Here is a 12,016-nt window from a genome sequence, read left to right as displayed (position 1 = left end):
CTGGGGGTAAGTGTTTCAAGCTTTTACCTGTGCACATAGTCCATACATGCTGTGGAGAGAGCACCAGTAGCCAGCAAGTCAGATCACAGTGGGTTTTGTTAGAAGTAAGCTTGATATGATGGGATTTGAACTTGGATACTTTTAGAGTAGAATATCCAAGATAACACCACACCCCATCCTTGTCTCAGCATTTTTGCAAAGGGTCAGGTTAAAAAGCAGGTTTTGCTCACAGGATGACTTTTAATTGCCTATTCTCATTCTCCAGTCTCACTTCTTCAGGAGAATATGTCTGAGCAGATGGCTTTGACTATAGCATGGGCTATGTACCACATAAGAGTACTCTGGCAAATATAGTTAGGTATCTGTCTGATATGGATGACAAGAGACAGTGAAATATGTGAGAGTGTGAAGCAGAAGTGTGGTTACTTCTAAGTGCTGAATTAGCTCCGGTTCCATTTTTGTTTCAACAGTTGTTGCTTCCTGCAGGAGCACTGCAGCAAGATGAACTCGACTTTTAATCTTACTGCTCTGGTAGGATGAGTGACCTTTGGTTTGCTGCACTGATGCTCCCACAGATGAAAGAGGTGAGACAGTCTGACAGAGCACAGGAGTCAGAGCTCGGGGAGTGGGGAGAATGCCATGATAAAACATAGTGGTTGGTGATTTGCATGATTGGAAAACCAATTCATCTCAATGGTACCTGGTGGAGCAGTTAAGCCAGTGTTATTATCTCCAGTTCCTCCTGAAGAGGAAACAGAAGTGGGGTGCTGACATGATGCTGTGAGTAATAGTCAGCATTTTGGTGTCAGCATGGGGAAATTAAGCCTTCTTACCCCTATTTGTTTAGTCTCTCCATCACACTGGAGTGTCATACAATAGGTGAAGAGATAATACACTTGGCTAGTCAGAGAGATATGGGCTATCATTTGGGAACCATTAACAAAAAACTCCTTTTCTGTTTTAATCTCGTCTTAATTCCACAGAGTCTTCTTTATATTTTTTTGGTATCTGAGGAAGGGATGTTCTTTGGGAAAAGGCTAGTATGAAGAAATGGATTTATACTACAACCTGAGGACATCGAGGTTTGTCAGTCTGATACTGTCTCTAGAAACAAGAGCCATAGCAGGAGCAGTTGGCCAGGGCTTGTGTGAGCCCCAGCTCCCACGTGGATTTACGTGGCTGCCCCTTTCTCAGCTCCAGTGAAAACCAGGCAGCCTCCAGTGAGACAACTTGCCTGAAAGCTTGACTTAAACCCTTGTGGACCTCTTTGACCACATCTTCAAATTTGCTTCAGCATTCCTGGGAAGCTACTCAAATGAGAAAATATGTTTTGGCAAAGCTAAATGCCCATAGTCCTATGAGAACAAGAGTTGTTTGACATTTCTTTCTTATTATTTTTCATTAGATAATTCTGTCATTCAACACGTTTGGAAGCCAAAGTAATGCCATGATGTTGGGGTTACCAGACATAAGCTCCAAAAATTAGAGAATGACTGAAGTAATGTGTGAACCATCTGTGCAGCTGGATGTGGTTTCCCACATGATGAATAACCAATACCTCTTCAAGAATTGGGGTGGACTCGTGAATAATCTGCGTAGGGGAAGGAGATGACATTTGTCAGCCTCCACTCTCTGGTTGTTAAAACATTCAATTTTTGAACCAAATATCTTTTTTCTTTGTCCTTTGCTGTCCCTTGAAATAGGGAAGGAAATTATGTTATACATCTTGGTGTCTTCTCTTTGTGTTCATCCTCAAAAATCCTCATTGTGTTATCTACAAAATATCCTTTAGAGACTCCTTGAGAGTTAATGATTGGACTTGATGATCTTAGAGGTCTTTTCCAACTTAAATGATTCTACCATTCTGTGATTCTATGATTCTGTGGATTCTAGAGAACTAAAACTCTTTTTTGTTGTTGTTGTTGTTTGTTCATTTTTGTTTTTCCTTTTCAGTTCCCTTCTTTCTGTAGCTATCTGTCATCCACTGGTTTATGTTGAGATTGGAAACTAAGGGACAAAGACTGCAGGTTCCTGAGTAGGGCTCATAAAATAACAATTACAGTAATTGATAACTTATTCTCTTGAGATAATTGAGTCACTTCTAGCCACCTTGCTTTAAAAGCAAAGATATTCTCTTTCCATCACTGTTCCTCTTGCAAACTCCATGATCCTGTTTCCAACATGAAAGCAATTCTCAGACTGCATATGTTTGTGTGTGTACCTTATAACAGAAATATTTTCTCAGGGAGCTATAATGTTTCAGTTGCCACTGCAAACATGTCAGAGGAGTATGTGAAACTGAGCTGACACAGTGCAGAGGCTTTATTGGCAATTACTCCTGAGACACACACCCTGGACATTTAATTAGTAACACAGCCAGTTATATGGTGAACTTGGAGATAGCAGGAGTTTTCCCTGTGATTCTTTAGAAAAAAAGTTTAACTTTTTTTTTTTTTTCCTGTTAGAGCAGTGATATGATACCTGTGGTCAAAGTGGGGGAGGCAGGTAAGGACGTGGGAGCTGACAGCTTGGAGACAGGTGAGCGATTCCTTCGCACAGAGGGTCCAATCCTACACACTGACCACAGGAACTGCATTTCTGTGACCCTTGCCATGGGAAAAGCATTGGCTGCTTTTTTTTTTTTTTTCCCCTAAAGAATGGATTGAAAACTGGACGTTAGCTGGGGGAGCAGATCCCGCAGCTCACCCAGGATGGGCAATGCTCCAGCCCTTCCCCAGCATGGAGGGGCCCTTGTGGACCCATTTCTTCCAAAGAGGCTCTTGATCTGTTTTTTGACATGCAAAGGGTAACTCACCCCTGGTAAGGGTAGGATCTGCTACAATTATAAAGCAACTCCTGTTTGAGGAATGACTCCTGCCACTATTTCAGCAGGAGGAGATTTAAGCTGTGAAGGCATAATGAATTTCGATGTGTGTTCTGTGCTGTGTCAAACTGTTTAATTTTGAGAAGCTGAAGTCACTAGCCTGTTGTTTCATGTTTCTGTCTAATTGAAATGTTAAAGAACTGATCTCTCGGTTGTGTATTTAGTCTGGACATTCCAGCCTTTGAACTCTCACCAGCACTGTGAGTAATGTTATCCACACACATTCATTCTATTGTTACAGAAAAATCTCTACATCTGATTAATAAAAACAAAAATCAAAGGACCAGCATGACATATATACTGAAAATATTCATTTAGAAAGGAAAGAAAGAAAGAAAGAAAGAAAGAGAGAGAGAGAAAGAAAGAGAGAGAGAGAGAGAGAAAGAAAGAAAGAAAGAAAGAAAGAAAGAAAGAAAGAAAGAAAGAAAGAAAGAAAAAAGAAAAAGAAAAGAAAGAAAGAGAACGAAAGAAAAAGAAAGAAAGAGAGAAAGAGAGAAATGGAAGACAAGGAAGGAAGGAAGGAAGGAAGGAAGGAAGGAAGGATGGAAGGAAAAATCCTCATCTCATTACACCAGCTCTTGGTGAAGGAGGGAGGAAGATTTCATTAGCCTTACCATCATTTTCAGTTTTAATCACCTCTGTTCTTTTCAAATTAAAAAAGAAATTTTGATCAAGGGTCTAGAAGACCCAGAAGTGCCTTCTGGGGTTATCTGAACCAGTCACCTGTTTGGAAGAGACAGCCTTTCACCATCAGACGGATATGCATTTTCAATAATTAACTATTTTTAGCGTGGCATAAGTGAAAAATTAATAAGCCCCAGCAGCAAATAAGCACTGCAGTGTGGGTAGAGAGGAAAATACAGGCCACAGCTCAACCTCCTGCTTTGAAAGTTCATCTCCCTTTCTTCTTCCCTGCCCCCCACCGCTGTCCCTGAAGGGACAGGTTCCTCTTTAATAGATCCACATTTACACCGAGAGGTCGCTATTTCCCAGCTAGTCCAGGCATTAACATTAATCACCTCATTCCAGCACCTCCGGGGAGTAACTGCAGCTCTGAGGAATGGTATCCCCCAGCCCAGGGCTCCGCACAAACCCTGGGCATTCCCCGGAGCTTGGTGCTCCTATGCTGCTCCCTGCCCTGCTCCCTTACTCCTTCCCTTTGCGAGGATGGGACCCGTCAAACATCATCATTGCAGAGATTGGGGCACTCGTTGTTCTCCTTTGTTTTAGCTAATTTTCCAAAAAACACAAATCAGGGAGAGTTTTGGACAGGCAGAGCAGAGCGGTCAGCAGTGCCTCAGCAACATTTGGTCTAATGAGCAATAAACTGGGAGAACTGGAGTTTGTGGCATGCAGGTGTGTGAAGCTGGGTGAAGCCCGAGCAAAATAATTGTGCAAAATGAAAATTTTGTAGGCAACTGCACCTCCTTTTGCAAACAGGCTGTCCAGCCCGCCTGGAGCTCAGCATACAGATGCATCCTAAATAGTTGGTAGGCTTAAAATCAGTGACTGGTCCTCTGCTTCCTATTCCTTTAAATTAAATTGAAAATATAAATTGAATCAAGAAATGCACGGTCTAATTTCTGTACGTTAGCCATCAGTTTAGAAAGTCCGATGATCAGTCCTCAGGAAGCTGCTAAATTAAAATACCAGTAACAACGGAAGAAACACTGAACTGGGGCAATAGAGCTTGAACCTGGAGCACATAGTGAAGGCATTGTGTGGAATAATGAAATGAAAATTTATTAGCAAGGCTCCTACAGACTAGAAATACTGTATTGTAACCTATGGGTCCCCCTACATTAAATAGGGACCAGATACAGAAAGTCATAGAAGCCATTCTTTATGTTATCACTCAAATTAGAGATGAAAGAAACAGTCTTTAAGAAGAGACTAAAGAAATAAAACAGTGGATTATGCAATAATGAAGGCTCAGATATCCCTAATAAATTTGGTTTTAAAATAAGCAATATAGTCACCACATTTTGGTGAATAAAATAGGGTTTTGATTAGCTGCGACAACTATTATTGATTTCAGTGCATCCTTGGCAGGGTGCATCACCAACTTCTTATGCACAAGCGTGGGACAAAACACGAGGGCAAGTGCACTTGTCTGCCTGACAGATGTCAGTCATACAGTCTTGGGGGCATGATGAGGATTTGAGATGCTGGAGTCTGAACCTTTCATTTCTCAGAGTTGCCCAAACTTTTTTTTTTTTCCCTTTTTTCCCATAGACAATGCATTTTTTCTCCTTTGCAATGCTGAATTAATTAGTTGTTTAACTATTTTTTTTTTTACCAAGAAATTTATCTAGATTGCTGCAATGGCTTCAGGATAATTACATGTTTTTAAACATTAAGAAAATGACAGTCCTTTTTTATTTGAAGCATCTTAATGTAGAAGGCAAAATAGCAATTCTTGTTTATAGGTTTGGAAGATAGCTGGTGTAATAGTAATGTCCTGGTCAGAAGTGGGGAAGGGCATTATGCCAGAGAGAAAATCAGGATTTTATTTTGAAACTGCTGATGCTTGAGCTACAGAATTTCAATTAAAAATGGTAAAGTTAAATACGCAGCATGTCAAGTTAGCACAGGCGGAACCTTGAATGAATTGTGAATTATTTGTAATACACTACGTAGACACAACTTGCCTCACAACAGTAAAGTACGTCTTTGTACTGTGTTTGCTGAGTGGAAACTCTTACATTTTCTGCAGAGGAAGGAGATGCTACTGGTTAAGTCCTGTTTGAAAATGTATTTATGGTCAGACCCTGGCGTATTTGAAACCACTGATGCGAGGTGCTGACAGTATAGATCAATGATTCTTACTGACTGAGCTGACCTTTTTTGTACCAAGAAGTGAAATCCTTATGGGACAAAAACTTTCGTATCTGGCTGCTAATAGTTGGATTCAATTACCCAAGGAGGGAGCTGAAAAAAGGTACAGCAGCTGAATATTTCTGAGACTGCTCTAGACAGGTGGAAGACAGATCACATACCTACTGATAATATAATATTCTTTGTATGAATTTTGAATGTAGATATAAATTGCCTGCTTCACAGCCAGACCTGCAGTGGTGATTTCACTTCAGCACATGTAACCCGGAGTGCAGAATTGTAATTAATAATAAATCTGGGCAAACAAACTTCGCACAGCCTCTGCCTTCATGATCCCGAAGTACAAAATCAAAACACAAACCAAATATCACATCCCTTGAAAGGAAAGGGATCACACACAGGAAAAATCCCACCAAAGGCTGCCCCACAACACATTCACCCTACACTAAATATACCAACCAACAGAAGGCTGCCTTTTCGAGAGCATGTACCTTTGAACAAGTTTTGCTTCTCTGTGGCCTGGCAAGATGCAAAGCAGCAACACGCAGAGCTCACAGCAGCACAGGAAACCTTCCCTCTCGTGCCTGGCACGAGATGCACAGGGATTGTCATCCCCAGCACAGGACCGCGGCACCGACACATGAAAGTGTCTCTGACAGCCTGGGGAAATTGCTTTATTTTTTTTTCTTGCAGAAGAAGATTTGCAATGCAGGCTAACAAATTATTCTTTCATCTATTTGTTTGCGTTATGGGACCCCGATGGAGGATCACGGCTCCTTCGTGGTAGGCGCTGTGAAGACATGCAAGGAAGAGAGCAGTTGGCACCCCAGAGAGCTCGCAATCTGCATAACAGGCAGGAGCCACGGGTGGAAGGCAGCTGGGCTGGGAGAATACAATAACGATAAAATGGGTACGCAGAGCATCCTTCTCATTAAAAGATGGTGGTAATTTGAGGGCATCACGGTGTAGGTAGCTTGAAGGAAGAATTTAAATGAGGTTAAGAAGGCAGCTATACAACAGGGATATTTTGCAGTCATGGCTTGGGCTGGGAGGCATCCAGGAGGTGCTTGAGGGAGGGGGGAAAGCAGGCACCGAGGCAGTGCTGAGGAAGGCTGGCGGCAGGTGATGACAGTCTGCTGAGCAGAGTCCTCATTAGCATTTCTCAAGCCACTGCAAAATACTCTTTTTCATTGGGGTGGGCAAGCCTAGGCCACACTGGCTTTTTGAGGGGAATTTCAAGTGTTCTTAAAATAGGGGCTGGAATACGGGCAACGCTTCTGGCACTAATGCTCTCTGGGTTAGACGTACGTAGCCTTGGATGCTGCCTCCTGAGTTACGGAGCAAAGGATCAGTAAGGAAGGAAATCTGTCCTTGTTTTCACTTTGGTGAGTACCCCAGGGTTCTCAGGCTCGAGGACAGGCAGGGGAAGGATTTCAGGGTAGATGGACAAAGACACACAGCCACTCTGCAGGCCGGAGCTTACATATCTCACAGCAAAAACGAGTCTGATGACGGGCTCTGGGTGCAGTCTGGGATCACTGAGAGCTCTTTCTCAAATCTTCAACTTCTGAATACGTTTCTGTACAGCTAGAAACTCCCTTAATGGTGCTACTTATCCCTCATTTATCAAACTAGCAAGAGTTATTTTTTTCCACTGGCTTTACTGGATGCTGTTCACCGGCTGACATTTATAGACTAGTTTCTGATGCTGAATTGTGCTGGAGAGTGTGGGCAGGTATTGTAACACCGGGCTGAAACAGCAGGAGTGTAATTTCATAAAAGAGGCTTGAAGAATGTGCAGTCCCTATAATCTAGGAAGGAATGATTTGCAGTATGAGACTATAGACTAAAATATGAGTGGACAGGTTAATGGGTATTTGTAACTTGGACAATAGTTTGTGAACAGTCATTAGGCGTTGAAATCTGCTCTGAATTTCACTCTGGCCGTGTACCTGAAATAGCTGTGATGCAGTTAGCAGAGAAGATGGATTTGTAGAAGAGCAAAATTTAACGCCAGAGTTGCATTTGTGTGGCGAGGAGAATGCCTCATAAAGTTTTTCGGAGCGTCTCTGCAGCTTTGACATCCTAGCTCTTATTTCAGAAGTGGCTTAGGCACTTAACAGCATGATATTTTCCAAAGCATCTAAGTGGATTAAAGACTTAACCTCCTCAGAAGTCAGTGGCAGCCCACTATGCAGCTAGATAGCTAGATTGTACTGCTTAGGCACCTTTTTTCATTTTCAGGTCAGTGGGATTTGCGTTTCTAGAGGCGATTGTCACTTTTGGGCTCGGGTTTTGTAGTAAATGAAAGCGTACGCTACAGGGCAACTCAGACCTAAAGATTTGCTTGCTTGTCCAAGGTGAGAGCACGCCAGAGGTATCTTTATACCTTTCCCATCCTGTGTGTGACCAGAGAACTGTAACTTAACATGCCTTGCCACTGCATGCTGCAATTGCACATTGTCTTTGTGGGCAGGACCTATGGGGTGGCTTTATGGACATTATGGACATTCGGAGCTCAGTCAGGGACTTCCCAGGGCATTAGTCCACTCCCTCAGGTCTCAAAGGGGAGCAGACATTGACAGGTCTGGCTTTTGCCTGGTGTCTACAATAACAGCTTTCTGCCAGCTCTCTGGCTGTAAAGCAGCCTCAAGCATCTGTACTGTGGGGAAACGGATGCAAATCACAGTTTTTTTTTGTTTTTTTTTTTTTTCCATCAGTGCTGGTCAGTGAGTCGAGGTTGCAGGCAACCTGCTGGTATTATTACCAACATGAAGCAATGTTGCTTCCATTCCCACCATCAAAGATCTGTGTAGGCACTAGTCCAGCGACGAAGACATGCTTGGTGCAGCACATGGGGAAAGGAATAGTTTTATGTACAAAGAAAACATTCACCTGTCAACTCTCATCTCCCTAAAATGCTTCTTATCCTGTGCCAGCAAAGCCAGTGGGTGTGGGGCGCGTGAGTGCGTGTGTGGTAGCGGTGGGTGAGGAATGGGGATGGCGGTTTGTTTACTACAGTTTTACTTCATTAATATTTTAGTCTCAGGTGCAGAACTTGGAGAGTCTCACTGAAATCGCAAACAGCACTGATTGTGGTGTTTGTGACAGTGCCATGGGGCATTTGCATTATTTATCCCAGGCTGCACTACCCATACAGCTTTCAGGGAATATTTTCAGACAGAATCGCTAATTAGCACATATGTGGAATCTTCTCAAAGCAGTTGGGAACTCTCCTCATTACTTTTTAATTTTTTCTATTTGCTGAACGTATGTCAAAGATGAAAACTCAGAATGATGGTTTGGAGGAATTTTGCATATTAAATACTCCAAATGAAAAGACTGGGATCCTTTACTGGGACACTGAAAAAGACCACTGGTATCTCCGGTCCAGCAAGTGCATGCTGCATCTCTCTCACATTGTCACTTGGTTGCCTAAATCACCAAGGATGGCTACAGCTTTTCTCACTGTCCTGAAGTCTTTAGGGCTGTAGCTTGGTGGCACTTTAAAAAAACACCCGGTTTCACCTTGGATGTTACTGCTGATTAGTTCTCTGGAATCAGATCATAAAACATGCCACACATTTTCCACCTTCAGATAACAGATACTTTAGATCTGTACGTGCCCAACTGTCAATTTAAATTTTAATAATATATATAAGGAAACACTAAGTACCGTGCTAAAAACATTGGGAACCCTCTATCAGTGTACCTTGTCAGATTTTTCCTGTCTGATTTTATTAATTTTTAGTCTTTATTTTCCCATTTTAGTAAATTCTCTCTGTTTTTACCTTGACTTCTCAACCGCACATTTTATGTGTTCTTTAAGTAATTTCCCTGAATTTACAGGAATGGTAGTGAGAGCAAACTGTTTCGTGTACACTTGTGCATTGCAAAAGACTGATTTAAGAATCAGCTTTTCTAAGTTAAGGCTCAATTTAGCAGCAACATAGTGTTTAAATTTTATTTATTATGGATTTAACTGCAACATCAAAATGCTTCAGTCTGATATCCTAGGCACACTTTTCTGCAAAGGAAAACTATACCAGTGAGATGATGAAAACCTGAAACGTTAGCACACCTATCACATCACAGCCAGCTACAACACATAGTGCAGAGCAGAAAATTCTCTTGCTTTTGTTCTCATCAGCTGAAAACAAAAGACAAGTTCTCTGTCCCCTGCCACAATTGCTCTGCCCTCCCATATATCTGCTCGAGTCTCTCCAGCCTCTGGGTGAGGTCAACAGAACAGAAAATACAGGGAAATCAATGTCAAAACTGAAGGCTTTGGGCTGGTTAAAAAATTAAGAGGCTTTTGCTGAATAAAACTTTTCAGCGAAGAGGTAAACTACGCGATTTCAAAACCCAGAAATATCACAGCATCTTGCTTTATGATCATAGCTCAGTCCTTCATCTATGTTAAGGTCTTGACTTTCTGAGCAGACCACATAATGTGCCATAGCTTTTCTTTGTTTGGAGCCATGGCAGAACTGCCTGCGGATGGCTCGGGCCGTGGTGCATCATGGAAAGCCTGATCTCGATAGGGAAGTCAGTCCATACAGGTCAATAAGGTCAAGAAGCGTCCGACCGGGAATGAGGTATCACAGCAGCATTTCTGCATCAAAATTGCTTTGATTCTGACTTATAGTGTGCTTGAGACTTTACAAGAGGATCAACAAAAAAACTTGGAAATTGAGGTATAGAGCGTTTCAATGAAAACTTTAAATAACCATGGGAAAAACAGATATTCCTTTAACAAAGAGATTCATTTATGCAAAAAATTCAATTTTCTGCCCAAAAAGCAGATTTAATGGAGAATTTTGGCAACTCTACAAAGGATCAGTAATGGTGAGAATTACTGGTGGCTCTCTGTCTCTTCAACTCTGACAGATCTGGCTTCTTCTTCTCTTCCTGTGTCAACTAAAACAGTTTGGCAGAAGGCAGTGTCAGAGTCATTCGTCTTACAGTAAGAGCCTTGCAGAACAAAAGAGCTGCTGCCGTCTGTGTTGTTTTGATCTTTAATATGTCCTCAAGAGATGGCCTCAAGTGGTGGACAGGTCAAAACACACAATGCTATTCATGAAATCGATGAAATGGGAAAGGAGAGAACAGTAACATTTTTCTTTTTTTTTTTTTTTTTTCATTTCAAATGTAGGTTTTACCCCCTTGATACGTGACTGAGTCAGTTCAGCTAAAATCAATCAGGAAAAGGAAATGAGTCTCAAAGATCATTTAGGAAATCAGCAAAATGTTTATAATTGGCATCTGTGAATGACTCCACGGTGGCTGCATTCAGCCTTAGTAAAGGCAAGCTGGAATCCCCTCAGTGTTTTTTGGAAGGATGGAGATATTGTCACTAAAGGTGAAAGCCTGTTTTATTTTTTCACCCTTGTCATATACTCTCTGTGCTGCCAACCTCCACTTCAGTTGCCACAGTGCATAAATTACAGTTTAGCTAACACAACCATCCATCATCGAATCACCCCATGGAAGTGCTACTAAAGCATGTTGCCAGTTCTCCCTCCCGATTGACACTCTTCTTGTGATTGACACATATCTAACTTACACTATCACTTGTGTCACTGCTGAATTTGGCCCTGAAACTTCCCTGGGAGCTGTGTGCATTAAGTCAATCTGAAAGTTTCATGTAAATCAGCTCACTTTAGTTGTCCTTTTTGTTAACATTTCCCCCTATTTACTGGGGCAGTTCATTGGCTTCTTTCTAGCTAGCTCAGTCCTTACTTAGGAAAGGTAAGAACAGAGTAGAAAATGGGTCAGATACTTCAAACTTTTGTTAATTATAATATGAACATTTATTTACTGACTGTCAGTGAGGTATCTGGAAGGCAGCCAGCACATAAAATGAACATACCTTGATAACATGCTTTGATAGTAAGCCAGTGTCCAGAATTCACATGCATACGAACAATTTGCGTATATATATTTGCCACATGATCTGTGAACAGTCTGCATGATTTTTTATATTTATATATATATATATATATATATATATATATATAAACCAGATTGCTCTTTTGGCTTAGAGTTGATGAGTCTGAATGAATAATCATGAGTGCTTTTGATGGGCATATAGTTGTGCCTTTTTCACAGGCAAGTGCACCTAAGCCATGTTAAAACCTGACTCCAAGTTCTCTGAATTTGATTTTTTTTTTTTTTTACCAGTGTGCTGTTAAGATGAAATAAAAAATAATAGTTTCTGGAACAGATTCTGCTAAGGATATGGTGTGTGTATATATGTCTGCATATATACATAGATAAAAGTAAAAACTATCA

Source organism: Anser cygnoides, chromosome 2 (assembly GCF_040182565.1).
Source record: "Anser cygnoides isolate HZ-2024a breed goose chromosome 2, Taihu_goose_T2T_genome, whole genome shotgun sequence".
Lineage (NCBI taxonomy): Eukaryota > Metazoa > Chordata > Aves > Anseriformes > Anatidae > Anser > Anser cygnoides.
Note: the sequence above shows the minus strand (reverse complement) of the source record.